The sequence below is a fragment of the Leptidea sinapis genome, chromosome 28 (genome assembly GCF_905404315.1).
Source record: "Leptidea sinapis chromosome 28, ilLepSina1.1, whole genome shotgun sequence".
NCBI classification, from domain to species: domain Eukaryota; kingdom Metazoa; phylum Arthropoda; class Insecta; order Lepidoptera; family Pieridae; genus Leptidea; species Leptidea sinapis.
The window spans coordinates 8,642,332-8,667,264 of NC_066292.1; the positions used below are offsets into that span (position 1 = coordinate 8,642,332).

Consider the following 24,933-nt stretch of genomic DNA (forward strand, 5'->3'; position numbering starts at 1 on the left):
TTTCTTTTATAAGTAAGCATTATTTCAGTTATCAGATTTACCAGTGAATGTTTTATTATTCTGTTGCCAATGGGTTTGCACCTCATTCTCAATTATGATAATGATCCTCATGATCAATTTGTTATTTTTAAAGTGATACCCACTTCTGGGATTAAATAAATTGAATTTGTAACCAAAATTTATGAACGCGTGAACCCGCGACTTCTCGGGTTCCGTGCGAGCGTTCTTCCAATGAGCCAACCGTTTAAGTGTCGTATGATTCGTAAATCTTGGTATATCTTGTTCAATTCTAAACCAACCAAAATTGTTTAGAGAAAATTGATTTAAGATGTCACTCTTTCAAATGTAACAATTGTCAAGGAAACACAAAGTTGCCTTTGTTAAACCATTTAGGACGGAGTTGTCTAGAATGTAGTATAAATGTAGTGCGGCATTTTTTTTTATAATGAAATAAATAAACAGTTACATATATATATTATAGGAACACCCATGAATGTAAAATTGCATTGGTAGTATCCAGGCGATACTACCACTAAATAATTATGATACTGAGTTGGTCTTACGACACACACGTAATGTCAAGCAATGTGGGTAACATAATAAAATAAGTGACGAAACAAGGATGCCCCCCCCCCCCCCACGATGTAACCCTGTCCATCATATTATATTGCTACATTGACATGTCAGTTTGAGACATTAGATTTCGTAGGGTAGAGACTAGAAGTTTCATCTCATAAGGGATAAAAGTTGAAAAATTCCAGCTTATGTTGTAAATAACAGTTCAAAAAGCTTCCGCAATGGCGCTGGTGTAGGCGAAGAGTATGTTATGAGGTTTGACGACTGTTGCAATGTAAACGAATTGAAGTATGGCGAGATAAAAAAAGATAAAATTATTATTGACTAAAGTAAAAAAAATAGTAAAAACTTTTAACAACCACGTGATTAATATTATTTTATATTTGGCGCTTCTTTTATGATTTACCCTGATGCTACCGTGGCGCTACCCTAATTATGCATCTTGCGGAGCTTTTTTCATATACACAGGTGATTCACATTGACAAGTTGGATCTAATTACATGAATCGTGGTTACGACAGAACTGCCAATGCGGCGTTATTTTTGATTGTTTGTGCTGATGTGTTTCTTTATGCCACTGCTATTGAAAAATTTTTGGAAAGCTCACTTGCGCTACTTAGGCATTTTTTTTTTAATTTCCTCTTAAGTACATATTTATTTCTTCCCCTTTCACGTATGGGAGAAATGCCTTTTGCCGTTTTACTGTTGTAGTGCGCTTGTGTGGTACTTTTTTTTTTAATTTGATTCCTGCCGCCGAATTCCACCTTCGCACGACTCGCCACAAGTTAGGATATCCTCTCGACTCGAGAAAATTCTAGAGCGATGATTTATTATGACTTTCGAAGTGGTTTAACACAAAAACAGCGTGTTGACCGGATGATTTCTGCATTTGGTGATGAAGCCCCATCCAAAACCACAATTTATCGCTGGTTTGCTGAATTTCAACGTGGACGTGTCAAGCTCAGTGATGATCCCCGTCAAGGTCGTCCAAAAACTGCAGTCACCAAAGAAAACGTTGATGCTGTGCGTAAGCTGATTGAAGAAGATCGACATGTGACATACCGCGAAATGCAGGCAACTTTAGAGTTTAGACATTGGCATGAGTCAAATACAAATAATCTTGCATGAACAATTGGGTGTAAAAAAGTTGTTTTCCCGATGGATACCGCATTTGCTCTGTAAAGAGCAAAAAGCGACTCACGTTACTTGGTGCGTCAGAACTCTCGAAAGATTCCACGCAGGATCCTCAAATGATGTATACAACATCGTATCAGGTGATGAATCCTGGATATACGCGTACGAACCCGAAACAAAAAACCATTCACGAGTTTGGGTGTTAAAGCCAACAAAAATTGTTCGTTCACGGAGTGTTGCAAAAAAAATGGTGGCCACGTTTGTCTCCAAAACCGGCCATGTTGCGACTATTCCTCTTGAGGGACAAAGAACGGTTAATCCAGAAGGGTATGCTAGCATTTGTTTGCGAAAGGTCGTTTCTGAACTCCGTAAAGAGAACTGCAACCGCCGCATCATCCTCCATCACGACAATCCGAGTTCTCACACCGCGCACAGTACAAAAGAGTTTTTAGAGCAAGAAAACATAGAATTATTAGACCATCTGCCGTACAGCCCCGACCTAAGCCCTAATGATTTCTATACTTTCCCTAAAATAAAGAATAAATTGCGTGGTCAGAGATTTTCATCGCCTGAAGAAGCTGTGGACGCCTACAAAACGGCCATTTTGGAGACCCCAACTTCCGAATGGAATGGTTGCTTCAATGATTGGTTCCATCGTATGGAAAAATGTGTCAAATTTCGCATACCTCGAAAAGCAATAAATACATTTTTAAATAGTAATGTTGTGTCACTTCCTTGATACCCGAAATTTTCACTCGTAGCTTCAAAAAACAGCTACAGCCATAAACAATGTGTCATACCTTTTTTACCGATGCCGTGCCATAAAGGCATTAATTTAATTTTATCGTATTCATAAAAATATATAAATCGTGTTGAGAAGCTGACTCATTTGTTCAATGTCAGAATCCTATTTTGTACAAGCAATTACGAGAAACGTTACAACGAACTCTAACCTCAGACAATTTGAAGACATTACCATCTCATGAATTATGAATAAATTGCGACATTCATTTGTTAAGTACCCCTTGGTTTAACGTATTTTTAAGTCTTGTGCAATCATCTGGGTGTTATAATCAATTGGGCAAGTGGTACACTTGTAAACGTTGCAATAAACAAGTTGGTCGGCTCACGACTGCCGTCGACACGCAACGTTCTGTTTTTTTTTTTAATTTAATTGAGGCAACGGTAGTGTTGAGTGCCGATATGAAGACGATTGTGAGTTTTTTTTTAATTGTGGCTTTTAATGTTCTGTTTTAGATAAAGTGTATTGTTTAAAGATGTGAAGTAGACACCAGCTCGTTATTTAAAATCGTTTCGAAAGGGTGGTTTTTTTTGTGATAATAAATATAAGTGATTTTAATTATTAAATAAACGTATTTCACTTCATACATGTGACAGTGATAAATATTATAAATTACGTTTAAGAACGAGACGGAGAATACGATGGTTTGATATTATGAATTCGGATAAATATTATTTTAAATATTTTACAAATTACACCTCACCTCTGTAGTGACAAAGTTATAAAGGCTGAATAATTCTTAAATTTTTGTGGAAAATGTTTCATTCCACTTAATATAAATATATTCTTGAAATGTTATGTAAGTGTATTTGCTTAAACTGTCACAACCATAATGTTAACACGAGGATCAGACATAAAATTATAATGTTAAGTTAATCTGTGGTGCTCAGTCAAGTTAGTAAGTCTTTTGTGGGGCGATGTATATATTACTTACCAATGGGAGGCTCGTTTGCACAGGATGCCGGCTAGATTATGCGTACCACAACGGCGCCTATTTCTGCCGTGAAGCAGTATTCTGTAAACATTACTGTGTCGGTCTCCAGGGTGCCGTAGCTAGTGAAATTACTGAGCAAATAAGACTTAACATCTTATGTCTCATGTTGACGAGCGTAATTATAGTGACGCTTAGAATTTTTGGGTCTTTCAAGAACCCTGAGTGGTACTGCGTTGTAATGGGCAGGGCGTATCAATTACCATGAGCTGAAACGCCTTGCACGTCTCGTCTCTTATTTTCATTTTAAAAAGAAATGTTTTTGCACCAAGATTCCAGAAAATATTCAAAACAAATATTATGTTTATCACGAAAAAAATTAAACTATTAATTTATGAAGAAAAAAGAAGCCCGCTGAGTTTTTTGCACCCGTTCTTCTCAGGTCTAAGGCATACTTTTTGGAATGGATTATATGTTTTTGTCTTTCAATAAGTGATATCTCATAGGATGTGATATTTGACTAAAAATATTTGAATTTGGAAATATGAACGGCCAAGATATTAATTTGTTCAATATTTAGTAACATTTAATTACAGTATATTATAATATGTCCCATTTTGGTGAAAAAATTGAGTTTAGAAGTAAACTCTATTTTGAGCAATGCACGCGTATATAAGTGTTATACAAATCGCGAGTGAGAGACGTAACTTGTCACGCACACTAAACTAATATTCCTGGACTGTTTTTTTCGATTCTCTAACAGCAAGAGACTCTATCTACACGTATAATTAATAATCTAAGAAAAATAACTAGGTATATCTAAGGGTATCGATATCATACAGGGTTACACATTATTCATAAACTGTTATCTTTCTTACTATAATATACAATTTGAGTTACAAAAATCAGATAAAAATGTTCGTTATGCTACTTTTTTTTTTATATTGTAGTATTGTGGTATATGTAAGCATGTATATAAAAATAAGACGTTCAAATGACCTAAAATAGTGTTCGATATGTTTCGGTTGAATCACAGCAATTTGTAAAGTTATCTTCGGCGGTATTGCACATTTCGTAGTATTTAGTTCGAGGTAAACCACAAACGAATACTAAATATATATAAACACATAATAATATACTAATGAATGTTATCGGGTTTTCCGCTTGCGATACCAAAGACTGGAGATAGGCAAAATGCTTTATCACTCATTTTTCTGAGTCATCTTTGGAGCGCGTAGTCACACTAGGTTTGCTGTTGCTGTCATAATATGTGACAGATTTTATTTCGAAAATGTGTTACGTAATTGAAAAGAGTTGTAAAAAAAAACGTTTATAATAATAATATAATAAAATTGACACACTTTTCACACAAATTATCTTGCCCCAAGGTAAAGCATATATAGCCTGTGTTATAGGTTACAAGACAATGATATATTTAATATAATATACTTAAACATACATAAATTCATATAAACATACATAAAAACATTTAAACATCGCCCTTTGACTATATTACATAATATTATATTGTTACGAAATAAAAAAGCCAGCTAAGTTTCTAGCCTGTTCTTCTCAGGTCTGAGGCATACTATTTTGAATGGGTGGGAGTTTTATGTCGTTAACGTCTCCTGGCTTCTTATAATTAGTAAAAAGACGGAAATTTAATGAAATAAGACAAAGAAATGATGTGTCATTAAGGCCACACGACAAATAAAAACTTAAGAGGTTACCGAGCGGATTCTTCTGGGATTAGCGTTACATAGTCGAGCGTGACGGTTCTTTCTCAGTCTTATTCAATACTCACCAAATGAAGTTTTGAAATCGTTAAAATGTTAAAAAAATAATAGGATAAAACCAACTCTTTTACAAAAAAAAAACAATTAATCAATAATAATGAAAAAAAAGGATAATATAACACTGACTATAATAAAAAAGATATTGAAGTAGGCGTTACTTTGCGGAAATCCATAATTATCCAATTGATTTGCGTTTTCTTTAGAGTTAATTCCGCCAATATTTATCTTTAAACAATTCGACACGTGTTTCGCCTCTACACGAGGCATGCTCAGGACGTGTTGTCTCGCCAAAATCTGCCAGATTTTGGAAATATTGGTGGAATTAACCAAAAAAATTAAAAAATAAAAACCAAAAAGATGGTTTTTTGAATTTTTCACATAGATTTTGAGGTTATGTGAAAGAAGTGTGAAAACAAAAGTTATAGATCTCTTCTACAACTTTGCGATTGGACTTTTTTCCTTAGGACTTACAGTTTTGCCGGAGATAGCCCGTATTTTACCCTTAAACACCCCCCTTTTCCACTTCTATCTATAATGTTTTCACATATAAATAATGTACTATACATAGATTTCAACGTTTCTCTCTCTCCTACACATTATGTTTCGATTATATTCAGAGTGAAGTAGACTAGACCTACACTAAGTACATTGTGTATTGCCCTTATACGATGATAATAGGGACGCTACGACCCATTAACATAGTAGAGGCGACGGATAGGCAATTTATACCATATTATATCGTTTTATTATCCCGGTTAGGAAACAGGACTAACCTAAAAAATATTGTATTGTCATAGATCCTTGATACGGGTGCAAGTAAATCGGACGTCTCTTTTTATGGAATAGGAGGACAAACGAGCGTACGGGTCACCTGATGTCAAGGGATCACCGCCGCCCACATTCTCTTGTAACACTAGAGGAACCACAGGAGCGTTACCGGCCTTTAAGGAAGGTGTACGCGCTTTTTTCGAAGGTACCCATGATTTCTCTTGAAGTTGACAAGAATAGCATTTTACATATTTTATCTGTTCAGTCCTCGACTTCCAATTATCACAAATGAATGATTTAACGGACAGGACATCACCTGATATCGAAACACTGACTGACATACTAGTGTCACTCTCAGAACTAACTAATAATATCATTATGATTTCAGCTAGCATTCACCATAACTGCCTTGATATGCCGACAAGTATGGAGTGCTCCTCCCGCGGCAGGCCCCATAGGAACCTTCCTCCAGACAAACGCTGTCGGTTTCCCAGTCATCCACGAGAAGCAGACCTGGATCTTTGACCCTTTCGTAGCTGTTAGAAGGCGGAAACAGTTCGCTGAGTTACATGGAACCTACGGAGAGAAGTTAATAGAGAGACTCGGCCTGGGCATCGACGGATTTGGGGACGAGAGACTGGCGCGCCAGAGGATAAGAGATAAAGGACATTTGGGAGGACTTAATTCATTGCAGCCCTAACATAAATTGGAAGGAGTTTTTCGTACTGAATAAGGAAAATGTACCGCAATGTTACAGCTATTATATGACTTTTATCTTAGATCATTAATACATCTGGATAGACTACAACAGCTGTGAAAAATTCGACAAAATAGATTTTAAGAACTAACCTCCATTTTGAGCAATTCACGCACACAAACTGTCATACAAATCACGAGAGAATATTCCATACTTTTTAACACCTCTTGAAAATTTATATTAATAGAGGCTTACAATATTTAAAATCTTGCGTCTAGGGTTATTATATATCGATGACAAACCTAAAAAAAACTAGTAAAAAATGTCTGATTTAATTTATCTTAACTTTGTGTGACAACCCTACCAAAATTGGTAACAATTGTGCCCGCTTTTAAGAAGCTTATTCTCAGTACGTTATCCAGTTACTCATGCGCTAGAAATGTGATTTAATCGCGTGTACCTTTTTTATAAATATACAAAATTGTACTAAAATCTGAATTACGAATGAACACTAAGGGCTTTATTGTTTCGGTGGTTAGCACCTCGTGAACGAAAATGTTTATTTATACATAAATGAGTTAAGCCTCACAGAGGTAGAACTCATGTAGCCAAATTATTAGTATTTTTCAATAGAATTAAACAAATTATTACTAACCTACCTCCGCTTGTATTATTAAAACTGCACTGACTTAATTATCTTTTGTCGTATAAGTTTACTGCTAAGTAACAATATAAGTAAGCAACAATAAAGTTAAGTTCTTATAAATTATAATAAATAAAATATTATTGTGAATACACAATAATATTTTATTTATTTAAAATTTCTAGATAATAATCTAGAAATTTTGTTAAATAAAGTGTTGTATTAATAGTTTATCTTATAAATAGGCTGCCATGACTCGATTAAGATATATGTAACATAACAACTTATGTCTCAAGGTGACAAGCGCAATTTCTGTACCACTCAGAACTTTTGCGTTTTTCAAGAATCCTGAGCGGAACTGTATTTTAATGGGCATGGCGTATCAATTACCACCAGCTGAAAGACCTGCTAGTTTCATCCCTTATTATCATAAAAAATAAAAATATAATAATGTTATGTAGAAATCGGCAAATTTATAAAAATTAATGTACCATACTTTCTTACCCGATGTGACAGATGCATGTTTATATCCTTTTTATACTGTGCCCATAATTCTTTTTATCTTTTAAAATTTTTATTTATTGTTTTTTTACTTGATGAAGTGAGAGTAGAGTATTTTAATTGTATCACTTTGATTCTACTTTATGATTTTTTTTAAATACGATTTCAATAAGTGGCAATGTATTTCTCAACACTCATTAATGCTCAACTTTTCCGAAGTAATGATGTAAGAACGTAAAACTTCGACATTCACAAGTGTCATTATCTGAACTATTTGACAAAATAATTGTTGTTTTACGTCGACACGTGAGGTAATAAAAGTGCGAAACTCTGATGCATCAAAATATTATTCTGAGTGTTGATGATTACCTACCTACTATCCAGTGAACGGTGGCTCCTTTGTTCTGTTAGTAATTTATTATCTTCACCACTATATGCCCCGGCACAACACACCTCGCTATAAAAATAATCATATGCAAACTAGCTCTAAATTAACATTACACAGTTCCGGTCCCTACCCAATGTCAGTTAAAATTTATAATAAGTTACCAGAACACTTAAAAGCCGAAACCAATATTAAAAAATTCATAAGCTGTTCGATAAAGTTACTTTTGGAAAAATGTTACTATTAATGAATACCTAGAGGAAAAATATATTTGAATGTCTGCCCCTCTGTCGTTCATTGCTATGCCTCATTACGAGGTGCATGTGATAATTGCGCATTTAACGCAATTTAATTGAATAAATAAATATACAAAAAAGTCCTTCACCCTGACTTCGACTGAATAAATTTATTTATTAACAACCACACTTATAATTTGATAGTATAAGAAGAGCCATTATATTGCTATGCTCTTTTTGAAGGTAAAGTATATTTTAAATCACTTTTATTAACGAAGGAATCTGTAATTTTGTTTTTGATATACAACCAATATTACTGAGCGATAATATAGCATACCACAAGTGAAAGAGTTTTATATATTTGAAGAGGTTCGAATTTGTAAGAAACTAAAATACTTCTTCTTTGTAATATTAGCATAAATAAGTAAGTAAAGCCTGTATATATCACCAATATTGGATGGAGGTAATAACGAAAGTATGTTATAAATAACAGTAAATATTTAGTATTTATAATAAATTTTACATAAAGAAAAAAAACTACGTTTAAAAAAACCGACATCAAAAACTCAAAAGTATAAAATAACAAATCTTATAGCTTTAATATAATAAAATACTATTATTTGTATGACGTGCTACCTATAGATAGTGTTTAAGTCGGTGCTTGCCTGCTTGGCCAAACAATCACGGAAATCGGATCATAAATCTCAGTGTAAACGGTGTACATACATAAAAAAAATACCAATCGAATTGAGAACGTCCTCCTTATCGCAGTCGGTTAAAAAGGTACAATATTGAAGCAATTGTTGTGGAGCCAATCCTTGCTGTCAAAATAACACAAGGCGTTATATTTCAAAGTTTGATTATATTATGTATAATTGCAACTGTTAAGTCGAACCCGGCAGATTAAGAGTGGGCTATAAGATCTAAAAAATCGACGAGTATTTTATTGGCCAAGTTGTAGGTATATAACCAATCTTGAGCGGTCATAGAAATAAAAATAGAGTCTAACTGCCAATTGCCATAGGACGTGGCCGTGCGAGCTATATCCACTGTTCACACTCAGCGTACTTACTTCGCAATGATTCCGTTTTGATTTTACTATCGAGCAATTCTTATCAAGTTTGGATCTTCTTATGTTGTTTATTTTCTGGGTGAAAGTACGAAATACTAATCAATTAAATTCTAGTAAACCAACGAACGGGCATAGAATACTTGTGATGATAAGTAATTAGTCTCTTTATAGCTGTTTGCGATGCAGGCATTTCTTCGGATTTATTTCTGTATTGAGGAACCTACCTCACGTGTGTGAATAGGATACCTACTAGCTTAGAATAATTACACAAAGAAACCAAGTCCGCGCGCCAATTTTGAAGCACCTTAATTGGAGCCATAAATGGCTCCAAACGCCGGGCCGTAGTGTTTAATGTCAATGCACGGCGAACGTGTCTCGCGAAAAAAAAATATTATGACGATTTGTGCAGTTAAATTGTGTCACAACACATCTGAAAAACAAAAGAAATGTGATAACATCACTATTCACAGGTAAGCTTTCAGTATTTCATAGTATCTTGTAGTTAATTAAGTCAAAATAGAAACGTTTTAATTCACTGCACAGTGTTGCCCGATTGTTAAAATACACTGGCCTGCAAAAGTAAGTATCACACTTTTCAAATTAATTTTTTTTCTTAACTATAGAAGGTAGAGATTTAAGATTAAAAACGTTTTGTTGCAAATTTTATAGGCTTTAATTCTTAGAGACTAAAATTATACATTAGTAACATTTTTAACTTAAAAAAGATAAAACAATGAAAATAGACATTTTTAGTCTAGTGTAAAAAAATTCAACTAAAACGTATTACATGTTATTTAATTTGTAATAACTGGTATTGCCTCTGATTACAGCTTCGAGCCGGTTTGGCATACTGAACACTAGGTTTCGGAGCCGATGTTGGGGAATATTCTCACATTCTTCTACCAGGGCCTGCTTTAGTGCCCTGAGGGTAGTAGGTGGTGGTCTGCGATTTCTGACTAGCCTCCCAAGCTCATCCCAAGCTCATCCCAGGCGTGTTCAATCGGGTTGAGATCAGGACTTCTTGATGGCCAAGCCATCACGCTGATACCGACCTCCTGAATATAGGGTCTGAAGTAGCTGTTGTTGGACTTCAACTGCATTTTGGTGGCGATTTCTTAACACAGTGGAAATAATATAACGATCTTCTCGGGCACTGGTACACCTGGGTCTGCCATTACAAGGTCTCCTCAGATGGTGTCCAGTCTTTTCGTACCTTCGCTTTACCTTCTGGACCGTTCGTACCGGCACAACCACCATTCTTGCAGTGCGACGCATACTGATGCCTAGTTCCAGAAAAGCCATGATCCTAGCACATTCTTCAACTGAAAGAGGCATGATAAATAAATGTTATGTGCTTTTTAGCATAAATTTTTAAAACAAGACACATCGATCTTGAAAAAAATTTAAAACAGAAAGAAAAATGTGAACGGTAAAATTGTAATTCGGAAACGTCCACTTTAAAAAGGAATGGTTTTGTTTTTGAAGTTTTTTTTCAGCCAACTCTTAAAAGAAAGTTACCGACTATAAAGTTTTTATGTACAAAATTAAATTCTCTTTGGAGTCCTTTTTATTTCGAAAGTATATCTTGTGAACTTAAAACGTTATCCCAATTTTAAAAGTGTGATACTTACTTTTGAAGGCCAGTGTATTTTCCCATTTTAACTGACTTCATTGCTCCGACTAAATAATTTCAAAACAGTTGCTACTGTTACTTACTGTTGTTGTTCTTTAATGTAGATGTTTGTGTGATTTAGCGATATCATATACCTGAAATTGTGTTACTTGAAAGTTGAGAAGTAAACGAACTTTATTTCCACACTTGTTAAAATGGCAACTTATAGGAGTATTGCGTGTTGTTGTTCAATGGATTCCCATCGACCCTGTTATTGCTGACAAGTGGGTGAAAAATATAAGGCTTAGTCGTGGAGAAGTATATTGGAAGCCAACCAAAAATACACGAATATGTTCAAAAAATTTTAAGATAAGTACATAACACAGGGTGGATCGTGTAGGTTGCGTCGAAATGCTGTCCCTGTTAAGGTATAATTATCAAAGCATGATTTAGTACTTATTATGTGTATTTTGGGATTTTGTGACACAATGTTGATAAAAATAAATGAAGCAAATGATAATAAAATTACTTTTTTCAGGATTTACATATTTCATGCACAGGCACAGATGATCAATTTGAAGATAATGTGGATGAGATTTCACCTTTTCATGGGCTATCGGTGAGTGTAATGGTTAATATAAACAACTTGACTGTCAAATGAGTCACATGTGACTCTTAGGAAAATAAATATTTTTCCCCACGCCTATTAGCCATTTTTGAGTCATAAAATAAAATATAAACAACTATTTTTATGAAATATATTTATTTAATACAGTGCTAGTGTGAATGCTATTTAACCTTACAGAAACAAAAAATAATAGACGTTTGGTAGTTTTAGACAGTGAAGTTGTTAATAACTATTTAATTTTAGTAAACTGTCTATGTAGTAAACTTACTTACCTGACTTTTTTTAGGGTTTAAATGCTGCTGAAGACAAAACGGAAGGTGTTCGTGGAGCTTCAAATAGAAATTTAGTTACTGAAAATTCATCGCAGCCTGTAAGTAATTGTTAATAATTCCAATCAAAAGTGTTGAATTTGGGTATTTAAAATTTAACTGTAGATTTTTAAATTGGTCTTTTCCTTGTTGCACCCAGAATTTGTAAATATTGTGGCATGAACTTATAAGAATTTTTATTTTACAGAGTACGTCACGCGGGAATGTGAGGCGCCCATCAGACGACGAATTCGACTATATATTTGACACTCCTCGTAAGGCCCTCCTTCGAAAAAAGTTAAAGAAAAGCACATTCCTTAATCTCAAACATAGAAAAGTTATAAAAACTTTAAAACAAAAGACCCGGCGTCTCCAAAAGAGGAATAAATCGCTCAAAGGAATTTTAAGTGAACTACAAAAAAAGAGATTCATTAGTAATGATGTGTCTAATTTAATGTATGAAAAAGTTTTTGCAGCCGATTTATTCAATAACATGGTAAAAAACATTAAAAAAGATAAAAAGCGTCCTATGCCAAAATACACACCTGAGTTCAGAAAATTCTGTCTTACGTTGCACTACCATAGTCCTCGAGCATATACATACGTTTGTAATACTTTTGATACGTGTCTTCCACACCCAAAACCGTTGTATAATAGGTATTGCAGCATCGATGGATCACCGGGTTTTACAAATGAATCCATTAAACTTTTAAAATCAAAGTCCCAAAGCTCAGAGAAAACGTTAATATGTGGACTGATTGCCGATGAAATGGCGATAAGATCTCAAAATATTAAAGGAGGTCTGGGAAATGTAGATGTTGGCACAGGCAAAACTAGTGGTATAAAAGCCTCACAGGCTTATGTTTTTATGCTTGTTTGCCTGAATGAGCGTTGGAAAATCCCTTTGGGATATTTCCTAATTCACAGTTTGGAGGGAAAACATAAAAAAATTTTAATAAACATATGTTTAGCTAAATGCCATGATACTGGAATTAAAGTTGTATCTCTTACCTTTGATGGTCACCCCACCAATATTTCAGCGATGGAATTGTTAGGTTGTCGGGTTAAAGATCCAAAAAATATGAAAACCACCTTTAAGCACCCTTCATCAGATCACGCAGTCGCGGTATTTCTAGATCCATGCCACATGATTAAGCTTATCCGTAATCACTGGGAAGACAAAAGCCAATTCCTCGATGAGCAAAAAAATGTTGTGGATTGGAACAATTATGAAAGTTAAACTGGCCATGCAACTTCTTAGCAGAAGTGTTTCTATCAGTCTAAAATTTTGCCGCGAAACCCTAAAACTGGACAAATTTGAAAAATCTGCGGGCACAGAAATTTTTATTATGCTTTTGAACGACCTATTTGATGTTTTTAATTCAAGAAGATTAACACAATACGGATTTTGTCGGCCATTGTCAAAAGATAATAAAGTAAATATATTCGATCTTCTTGAAAAAGCCAAAAAATATATCTTAAATTTAAGTATAAAAACTACTAGGAAGCGTACGTACCATGAAAATGAGGCTGCTATAAGAATAAAAGTTAAGAGTTTTGAGTCAGTCTTAAGTGTTCAAAGTAATAAAGGTTTTAAAGGAATGTTGATATGCATAGAAAGCCTAAAACACTTGTATAAAACTCTTGTTGAGGATACAAAAGAAATGGTCTATATTTCTACGTACCGTTTGAGCCAAGATCATTTGGAACTGTTCTTCGGCATGATAAGAATGAATGGAGGGCATAATGATAATCCTAATGTCCTTCAGTTCAAAGGTGCATACAGAAAACTATTATGCCACATGGAACTACAAGCAGTGGTAACAGGCAACTGTGTGCCATTAGAAGATATTTCTGTCCTGACTTGTTCTTCTGCAATAAAATGTATTAATCAAACCACTTTTTCTGAACGTTTTGACGATGACGAAGAACAGCCGTACCAAGAATCAGAAAGACACGCACCTGATGTAGACATTGCTTCTCTGATAGCTTCGACTGATGACCCAAACTACAAAAATTATGTCGTACGGCTACATTGCAGGGAATGTTGCGAGATACTTAATGAAAAAAATTAAGTGTAATTTTTTGTATCGATAGCATGCTCACAAAAGAAAAATTGTGATTTCACAAATTGGTCACTCTAAGTGACAACGGCGGCTTAATTTATGTATCAGAAGCTGTTTACTTAATCTGCGGCATAGCCGAAAATTATTTCCGGAAGTATATGGCGGAGACAAATAACTTAGATAAAACATCAGAGACAAAACTTGCTTTGACAATTATGGAAAAACTAGTTGGTAGGTCTGTTTTCCCTAATGCAGAGGAACATGTAAATGAGAAAAATCATGTTAACAATTTGTCAAGGCTCATTATTGAAAGATATTTGCGCATTCGTCTTTTTTACGAGTCGAAAAAAGACAATGTAATGAAAACAGCATTACCAAAGCGGCAATTACTCAGGAAACAAATACAGTTTACAGGTTTCTAAACTGATTATTTTTTTAATAATTATTTTTTCTTTTTCTTAATATAAAGACTATTCGATTAGAAATATTTGTTGATTTGATTGGTTTACTTTAGTTACACAGTATACAAATTCATAATTGTATACAATAATTAAAATATATATATTTTTACGTGTTGTTGTTTTCTTTAATTCGTTTCATAAAAATAAACATTCCTGTATTATAACAATATTACATTAACATATCCACACTTTACAACACAGCTATTTATGCATTATTGCCAAAAACAAATGGTTATCAGTGGCCGAATCATTACCCCACTTTCGGGAAAACTGGACCTTCACTGGCAACATTACACAAGTGTATGTGTGCGTGTCGCCGAGCGTAAGCACGTAATCGGCCCGCCTGTGTGAACCGGTTTAGTGCGTCATTTTTGACAGAGCGCTTGTATGAAGACTATCTTTCTATGTGTAATTATTCTAAGCCTACTAGGTAATATGGCTCCGCTGAATGTTCGTGTGTCTAGTAGTTCACCAGCTTTATACCACAAAACTTGAGCTATTTTGCTTTTTTGTCCAAATTTATGTTGTTTTTTTTTTTACGCTTTCTCGTATTTCTTTTATAAAAGTATTTAAAAAGTCTTGTGCAATGGTGAGAGGCCTTTCGTGTGCAAGGCGATAAATAATTGAATAGTTAACGATAAATTAAAAAATATCGAGTGACCGGGTCTCAGGGTGACTGGCAGTAATCGATTGTGCACGCACTCGTTGGCAAAACGCGATTTAGGAGCATTTTGCTTTACCAGTGGAAGGCTCTTTTGCACAGGAGGCCGGCTAGATTATGGGTATCACAACGGCACCTGTGTTTCGGTCAGAAGGGCGTCGTAGCACGTGAAATTATTGGGCAAAAGAGCCTTAACATGTCGCAAGGAGACGAGCGCAATTGTAGTGCCACTCAGATTTTTTTGATTTTTCAAGGATCCTGAGCGGCACTGCATTGTAATGGACAAGGTCGTGTCAATTACCATCAGCTGAACATCCTGCTCGTCTTGTCCCTTATTGTCATAAAAAGGGCACTTTTTAGTTAATTTCATAAGTATTATGTAAAATGACTAGGTACAGCAATAAAGGCTTTTTATTTATTATTATTATAAAATTATTTTTATAATACTTATTTATCATTTATTTAGTTTCTCATATCATATTTGTTTGTAATGGCACGTTATGGCCTGTCCATTGACATTTACTTTAGTGTTATGCAAGACATACTCGTACGTCTCAAGAAAAAAAAAACACAATATATTCGTAGTCTTCGTTTATTGTAGGTATATAACTAAATTATCAAGACTTGCTTATCCAATTATAGGTAATAATAAAATAAGCATAACGTTTAAGAATTAGGAGAACTTACTATTTGATATTTTGAGAGTTTTGTTAATATAAGGCGCGATACACATTTGAAGATCTCGCTGCATTAGTGATACAAAACAATTTAGATTAAATTTAAAAAGGCGTCCATAACACTTCTCTTGTATTGCCTCTGATATTGCAAGGATAGCAAAGACGATATAAATACTACGTAATAAGAGTTGGGACTGCCTAAATAAAAAAATATTTTAGTATGAAACGTGCAGTGATTTGACATAAGTTTGAAATATTAATTACAATATTATGACGACGAAGTATAATCCGACTAAGCTTGAAAGCAAACAGTTGCTTAAAACGTAGTGGATTTCGGCTATCTCCTTTTTTACAAGATTATAGCTGTCATCTGTAAATCTTTCGATGGCTGCACGTTGCATACAATTCATTTTTATTTTATTTATTTTTACTTTTTTCTTAGAATTTCCCTAGGCTGAAGGATATTCTTCTATGAATTTGTAAAAAGGTCACCTTGTTTAATTTAAAATATTAATATCCTGTTTAATATAAAGTATTAATTTATGATACATCATAGTTTTTAATTCTATTTATAGCTGTGACAAAATTTACAATATGTGTATCAGGCCTTATTTTGTCTGCAGTACAATATTTGTCGCTATGATTAAACATAAAAGTAATTTTACACAATATCAAACATGTTAATTACCGATAGAAAGTTCTAGTTATTTGATGTAAGATCATGTTTTAAGAACAATAGCGTGTCTTTTTTACATGCGATCTCCAATGACGTAAGAGACAGAGAGATGAGAGTGTATACATCAAAGTTTAAAGCGATGATTCTATTAAAGATCCAAAAATTAGATTAAATACAACATTTGAGCCTCCAAGAGAATCATCCATAGTTATCATCTATCCGGGTTACACTTATTAAGTAACTTAAGAAATTTTACAATAATAAAAAACATTCCAGAACGGAACGCATTACAAATTCTTTTTATATTCTTACGTCTACCACGCACGAGTAAAAAAAGAAGGACTCCGCGCCGTCATATTAGCAAGTGAAGCACCGTTATGCTAGTGTGTGTGCGGTTACGGGGATACCAGTTACACAATTTTTTCTCCCTTAAATAATCATATATGGCCACAAATACTTATGTATTTACACGTTTACTGGCTTGTTTTGGTGCCTCACTGTTATGTAAGGTGACACGGAGTCCTTATTTTTTTACTAGTCCGTGACGTGTACATTATTATTAGATTGTAAACATAAAAGAAGCAATTTGTGAGCGGACACATTGGCAACTATCTCAAAACGAAATTCGTCAAAATCGTTTACAAAATATAATTGAATAAAAATATTATAAATGCATAATGATTTTATAAAAATTGTGACTCTTTTACTTACGTTAAATCTAGTTATATACTATTGCCAGTTACACAAAAACATGCTATAATAATATACTTTTTATGTTAAAATTATTCAAATTTTTTTAAAACTATTTTGTTATTAGCTTAATGAATTATATCATTTATTTAATTCATGATGTTTTAAATATTCCAGTCATAGAAAAATATGCTTTTTTGAAGTTATACTTCTTTAGGGGAAAAATTGATGAGAGTGAAATTTTAAGATGCGCTCGCATTACTGTAACACAAAAGGAACAGGTTGAAGTTGGTTACTAAAATTTTCTTACGTTTGCGTCATTCCTTATGTTTTTTTTTTTGTTTGTTCGTCCATTATTAGGACAGGCAAAGGGTTCAAGCCCATACAGCCGTATTTGTTATTTAATAATTAATTGTCAAAGCAATATATGCAATATTTTTAAAATATTGTTCTTTCTAAAAACGTAGAATAGCACGAGGAATAAATCATTTTAATGATTTTTCCTTCGTTACGCCGAAGAAGTATAACTTCTTGCGTGCATAAATAAGTACAAACACACACTTTTTTTTAAATATCTAGGTATAGCATGTATTCTGCGGCACTAGCATAAAGCGAATTAGATAAAAGACAAGAGTAGAGTTTACTACATAGTAAGGCACCTTAAGTTTTTGGTTTAGAATCATGATTTAATTTTGAAAATACAATTTACAACCAGTTCTTATATCATATCAAACTTTTTAAGGCACACAATTATTACTGTTAGGTAAGCTGTATGTAATGTAATGGCGTGTTGACCGATTTTGGATGTCTTGAGCGAATGGGGAGGATCTTGCGACCTTCCAAGATCGCACAGAGGACACCTGCTATGCATATTTCTTGCTGTGCACCAATATTATTGAAATAATAATCCACCTTGATATTTTAAACACAATACGAATACAAGCCAGATAGTTATTATAAAATTACTGTAAGAGCGCTTTCGCACCACGTCCGATCCGAATCCGATCCGTACCCGTGAAAACACGGTTCGAAGTAGTCGTAGAACTATTTCTATGGTATTACGCTTTAGATCCGACTTCCGTTATCCGATTTCTTTCCGTCAACCATTAGCGAAAGTGCTCTTACGGCCATTCCCAATTCTACAGATAGAGATAAATTACTACCTTCTACTGTCAGTAATTAGCAGTAAATAATCTGAGGCTGTCCCAATATACCCGATAAGTCATTCTTATCGCCTTATATTAGGATGCGTAAATTGCAATTTCCATACAAACTTCTATCGCTGGTAAGCTATACGTCGTCCCATTGACCGACAGCGTGTACGGATAAGGTGAGTTACCGTCGATAAGTTTATAGGGACCGAAAAGTCAACGATAGTTACGATTTTTTTCTCAAGTAAGAGATAGACTGAATATTGGGAACGGCCGAAAGAGCGCTCGGGTACAGATCGGATTCGGATCGGACGTAGTTCGAAAGCGCTCTTAATTAATTATCTTATAGATTGTGAAAGTTTCATAACAATATTCCCAATGGTTTTGCCTGATCATCGCGAGTAAGAGATAGCTTTAAATACAAACTATAATATGTTTAAAAAAATAGATATTCATATATCAAAATTAAGGCAATAGTCATCTTCAACATTTTTTTTTTCAAAATATACAGACTAGTCAATTACTTAGATGTTATGTAATCATAAAAATCATATATCCGTTGGTACACGTCTAATAGTTTCGAAAAAACTTTATTTATACAATAAAATAATCTGTTATGCAAATTAATTTAGTTTTTAATGAACTGCTTCTGAAATCAGTGATAGTTATGACTAACTTGTTATATAAAACTAATAACTAAAGCTAAGATCAAGGTTTGGTCTCCGCTGCGCTCCAACTAGATACCGCAGGCGTAGTCGCAAAGTGCGGCAACTAATACTACGCCCAAGTGGGCGTACTCGAGCCAGTCTCGAGAATGTGTGACGTTTAGGTGCCACATGTTATGTTAAATTTTGCTAAGGTAAGGTAAGGCTTAGGTAGTGCGGTATCTAATTGGAGCGCCGTGGAGATCAATCCTTAATCTAAGGACTAAAACTTCAACCGATGCGGTATTGATTATTGAGAAGTGACGTCATTCATGTTTGATAAGTGACAACCATGGCTCATATCTGTATTTTATAGAATATCTAATTTATCTCAATAAATAAAAACTGGATTATTTTCGTTGAGAATCCTTTCATCATATATATATTTCTTAAAAGATTAAAATTTCTTAAAATTCTTTGTTTCTTTAATACCCATTATTTATGTAACGATCTTGAAGAATATAACATTATGCATACATTAAAGAATATTATCTACAAAAACATATTGTTAATTCAGTAACATTCAGCCTTTTTCATGCACAATGATTTATTAAAATTTATTCAATAGATATTTAAAAGTACTCTGAGGAAATATAACTTTAATAATATACTTAAGAATATAGGATGTATTTAAAAGTCTCTAAAGCTGATTAGTGTTATTGTGAACGTAATATGAACATAAGAACCGGTCGCTATAAGAAGATATTAAATCTATTAGAAAAACCTTAACTCTAAGAACACCCAAGCTTTATATTTTTAATATGGCATTATTATAAATATTTGTAATAATTAAGAGATCAACATGTGTAAGCGGCCATTGTTATTTCTGGACTGTCAAAATATAAGGTAGAGGTTTTGGAGTCTCGCTAGGATGTAGCAACGAAAACTAAATGGAATTTGAAATCGATTTACGGCCGTTTTCAATAACGTATCTTCAGTACATAGATACATTGCTATCACCGTTTAGTTATGTCCAATATAGTTATACTCCAATGCTTAATGTCGATAGGCAATTGAAATGTCAGTAAGCGTAAAAGGATAGATTTGTCTACCTCTAGTAAGTTAAACTAAGGATAGATAAGTTATTGAAAACGGCCGTTAGACAACAGCTGTATAGAGGTTTAATATGTTTTGGTGATTATTCGCATAAAAACACATACTATATTAAAGAAATTAGAGCGACTGTGGCTAATTTTCAACAAAAGTATTATTAAGGTAAGTAATTTGGTCTCTAGATTTGTTTGTTCTTATGATCGAATGGTTTTTTTTGGCGTTATAAGAAAAATATAATTAAATGTAGATTATTTTATGCATTCAAGCGAATTAACTGCTTCGCAGAAGTCTGTCTACTAATATGAAGTCCTGGTTCATATTGTTAGTGTGACACTTAGGCTGGGTTGCATCAAGTAAAGTAATTGCACCATTTGACAATTTTTAGATGACGTCATAACTTTAACTGTCAACGGTAACCGTTAAATCTTCGCCGGTTAAGGCTATTGTTAATGTTAAATAGCTAAATAGCGACCTGTCTAAAGTTTCAAATAGATTGACTTGATATTTCACTCTTCAAACTTAACTTTAACAATGCCAAGGAATATGATGATGCAACACATTCCGCAGTCAATGTTAATGCCAGTGTTAGTATTAACGTTTTATTTGATTTAAACCTTAACTATAACACCTAATATGATGCAACCGAGTCTCAGTATTAATTTATTTATGTTCTCTATGTCCTGGTTTGATTTTCTAATCCTGCCAAAAAAATGTAACTTCTAAAGTTTTATGGGAAGTTATCTTGCATTTTGACAGTCCTAACAATAAACAGAACATAACAGGCCACACATTGTCACGCTTTCGGTTGTAGTTCGTTGCTCCTTTGTTTCCTCGACTTCAACACAGCGAGGACCTGAAAATATAAACAATATGTTAGTTATTATCCATTTTGTCTTGTAAGAATTTAGTGTCTACCCCTCAAAAAATTTCTTAGTTTCTATCTACAGATAAGTTACTAACGATTACCTTTTTGGAGGACAAGTTAAAGGTAAAGAGAAAAAGGTTTATCTTGCTCCGAAAATATATATATTTTTTATTAAATAATAAAGACTGTTGGAACTTTCCAGAAAAAAGTTAAAAATCTTATCCTTATGTCTATTTGAATTTTTTTAGTATCTGCTCACAAATTGTGTGTATAAGTCCTACATTATTATACGAGTATATATAGTTTTAGTTTGTTTCTGCCAATATTTCTAAAATTGCTATTATTTTAATATTTATGTACGTATGTATATTTATGTAATCTTCTGAACAAGTAGAACCTAATTTGAAATTAACATCTTTAAAAAAATATTATGGAATTTTTAATAAAAGTACATATATTTTTTAACAATAGTAGTTGCTCAATGGGTCACAATTCCAATGCAGCATGACTCTGAGTTAGTTCCTTTTGATAACAATAACTGTTACACAGTACTTATAAATTAAGATAACCACTATTATATTATGCAAACATTAGTTTTTTTATCATTTGTATATTTTTTTGCTATAAGTTTTTTTTTTTTTACCTCTGTAAGTCTTATTTAGTTATATTATTCTGTGTGGTTCGTGTTTGTTATTATTAAAGTTTTCATTCATTCATTCATTCATTCATTCAAATGAGAGCGAGTCACCAAACAGTTGGTTTTGTATGGGAGCGTGGTCTCATTACCAGAGCTGTGAGATCTCTATAGGAGCATAGAAATGTTAATAAGAGGATTGCGGAAACCTGCTACTATTCCAATCAAAATATTGCAAATATTGCTGTGTTTTTTAATAAAATATATTAGGGCGATCATTTTTTACTGTGAACTATGAACTGCTGCACAATCTCATACTGTCTCTCAATGTAAACACGTATTTATCTATAGGCGACTAATCCCACAATTAATAGCCCTTTGAAGACCAAAACATTTTTATTACTTTCTCATATGAATTTCTATGCACAACAAGTTGCTTTTGAAGATAAAACAACTTTTCAAGTCCGACTTACACTTTACCAATTGTCATTATCAATACAAAAATTTCTTTTTAAATGTATTATATTATCTAATTATTATGTTTGATGCTAAATAAACAATTAATAAATCAAACGTATTATCGTTAAATCCAAAAAAGCGTCCACAAAGGTCCTTGCCCTTTCCATGTGTCTGATACAGAGAAGCCTTATTTATAGATCGCTGCAGGATTCCTAGGTTGATCTATACAAAAAATACAACAAGTTTTTGCGTCGAAGCCATGTTACTATTACATAAGCATTGGAATAGTGATCAAACGCGAAAGGTCACGGGATCAATCACCGATGATATCTAGATGTGGACGATTTGGTGTTACGTAGTATTAAATAAATTAGATTACCACTGTTAGCTGAGTAAAATTAAAGAATTAAATGAAATGGAAAAATAATATCAATCAGGGATACAATGCTTAAATTAGCTGCCCCAATGATCAGATGCTGGAAGTCATTTGTTCATTTAGTTGATCTAAAATGACAAGAAACTCTAATCGATTAATTGATGCAAGATGACAGGTGATGGAGGGAGAAAATGAGAAAGACAAGAGCATCAGAAAGAATAGATGTATAAAGGAAAGAGTACGAAACCCTTATTCAAGATGAGATTACTGTAAAACACTAATCGTTAGGTTTAGCAAGCATTGACAATTAAAGGGGTACGGAGGGTAATCATGGCAAAATATTGCCTCTTTCAAAAGGCCTAATATACCTACGGTAAATCACAATGAGAAGATAGATGACCATGAAGTAGACTCCAACTATAAGATGACACTAAACGTTTCTATATTACCGTATAGAAAACCAACGAAACCGTCAAATATGGAGAGATTACAAATTTGTTACGATCATCACTTTTTGTAGTCAAAAATTATAAAATAAATGAGACTGAAGCCAAGTACTGAAAAGCCTGAAGTACAAGCGCCTATTCGGGCAAAGTCGACTTGAGTGTACTAAGGGAGACTCGTTCGGTGAGAACTTTTCATTTCTGCCGTATGGTCAGTGGTTTAGCACTTAGCACACACAACATTTTTTAAATGTTTACACAAAAATTTACGGACCTTTCATGCCCTATACATGTGCTCAAGCATAAATTCTTGGATTCTCTCTCTCTTGAAGGTGTGTGAACTTATATTACTCAGGGATTAAGTTTTCGTTTGCTTTTGCAAAAGTAAGACTCATTATGTTTGTATGTAAAAATTGGCCCAGTAATAACATCAATTACTGACACTCTCTCCGAGAAGGTAAAGTATAAAATAATATTATGTTATCGGTGATTGTAGTTGTCTATTAAGACATTTGTTTGCAAAACTGCGTAGTAAGAATCTCCTGAACGCGAAATCACAAAATAGCGTGATATAAAATGACATTGAGAGGTAAAAACGCAAATACGAGGTGTGGCGAGGCGTGGCTCCGCTCCCACTGTTTGTCCATTAGCTGCTAATGGTAATGACAGCGTGGTAATTACTCCGGGCGTACCAAGGAGGTAGAAGTAGTGCAGAGCTTAATTAAATGACATTATACATAAATATAATTGAAGTGTTGTAAAGTGCACATAAAAAATTTTGTCTTCAATATGTAAGTAATGCTCGGCCGAGATTTGCTATGGTGTCAAAACTTGAAAAAACGCAATTTTGCAGAAAGAGGAGACCTTGTACATTGCAGCCAAATCCTTAGAACGGAATCCGTTTCACAATTTAAAGTATTATTTTTTATTAGTAGTATTACTTATTAGTAAAATCAAAGATATTTTATTTAAGAAGTAGGGGGTTGTAAATCATAATATAAATAAGTTTAATAACAACAAACTACTGTTATCAAAAATTAAAAAGAATATTTCAATCGGACATTTTATTTTTATTTAAAAATACTTGCTTACTAATTTATAAGATCTTAAACAGGACAGAATAGAAGAATTGCAATGGAATAGTCTCTCATATTGAGCTGCCGGTAGTTATTTAATATTTTATTAACTATGGAAAAATCTAACTTTGAGAACACTACTCTCGGTAGAACGAAACGCTCAAACATTGACTTCTTTTAAAGCGAGTCTTCAATTACAATATACGAAATATTTAAGTGCTATGAGATAACTATTTTGTCATTACTTAAGCTGAAATTTTTAACCAATATCATATTGCATTTACTACGTGCGTACCAAAAAATCTACCTTATCATTGTTTTGTAAACATTTGATTATTTATTATAATAATATAAGTTACAATACGTCTACATGAGAATAAAGTTTATTTAAACCGAAATATAAAGATGGCCATATGATGATTACTGAAGGGAAATAGCTTCCTTGCGCGGTGTTCCCAGATCGATAGGACTTATCTTAACTTATCTTAAAAAAAAGCGCGCTTGGTGTTACCTCTCTAGAGAGCGGGGATACCATACATTCAAGTGAACCGTTTGTCTTTTGTTTGTTTGACGCACGTTTGTCTTCCCCTCCCTAAATTTAAATTTTGATGATAAGATGATCCCCGCGTTGTCCAATACAAAAAGCTCACTCATTAACGTAGCACCTGCGAATGACGCAACTCGTGACTTCGTGATAGGCCATGTGATGATCCTAAATGTTAGCTGCGATTGAGATGTGATATCTGGTTATACCGCCCGGCATGTTGCTACACAGTTCAGAGACAATAAATAAAAGGTGTGTAAAGATGTTCGATTAACTGTTGAATAATAATTATATTCATCATTGAACGAA

General features: G+C 33.6%; 1 protein-coding gene and 1 long non-coding RNA gene across 4 annotated transcripts in view; one reads left to right on the top strand and one right to left on the bottom strand.

Annotated features, from left to right (window-relative positions):
- LOC126972962 (uncharacterized) overlaps positions 1 to 24,933 on the bottom strand; it is a 284,567-nt gene that overhangs the window by 112,951 nt on the left and 146,683 nt on the right. For 2 of the 3 annotated variants that reach the window (XM_050820064.1, XM_050820063.1), the window contains exon 6: positions 16,718 to 21,080. The gene's annotated coding sequence lies outside the window, so the exon portion shown is untranslated. Of the gene's footprint in view, positions 1 to 16,717; positions 21,081 to 24,933 lie in introns of those variants that run through there. The other variant, XR_007731236.1, reaches the window with a different exon arrangement.
- Positions 11,343 to 14,090, top strand: LOC126973042 (uncharacterized). The gene is made up of 3 exons (XR_007731255.1): positions 11,343 to 11,771; positions 12,067 to 12,150; positions 12,297 to 14,090. It is a non-coding gene; the product is annotated as an uncharacterized LOC126973042 (long non-coding RNA).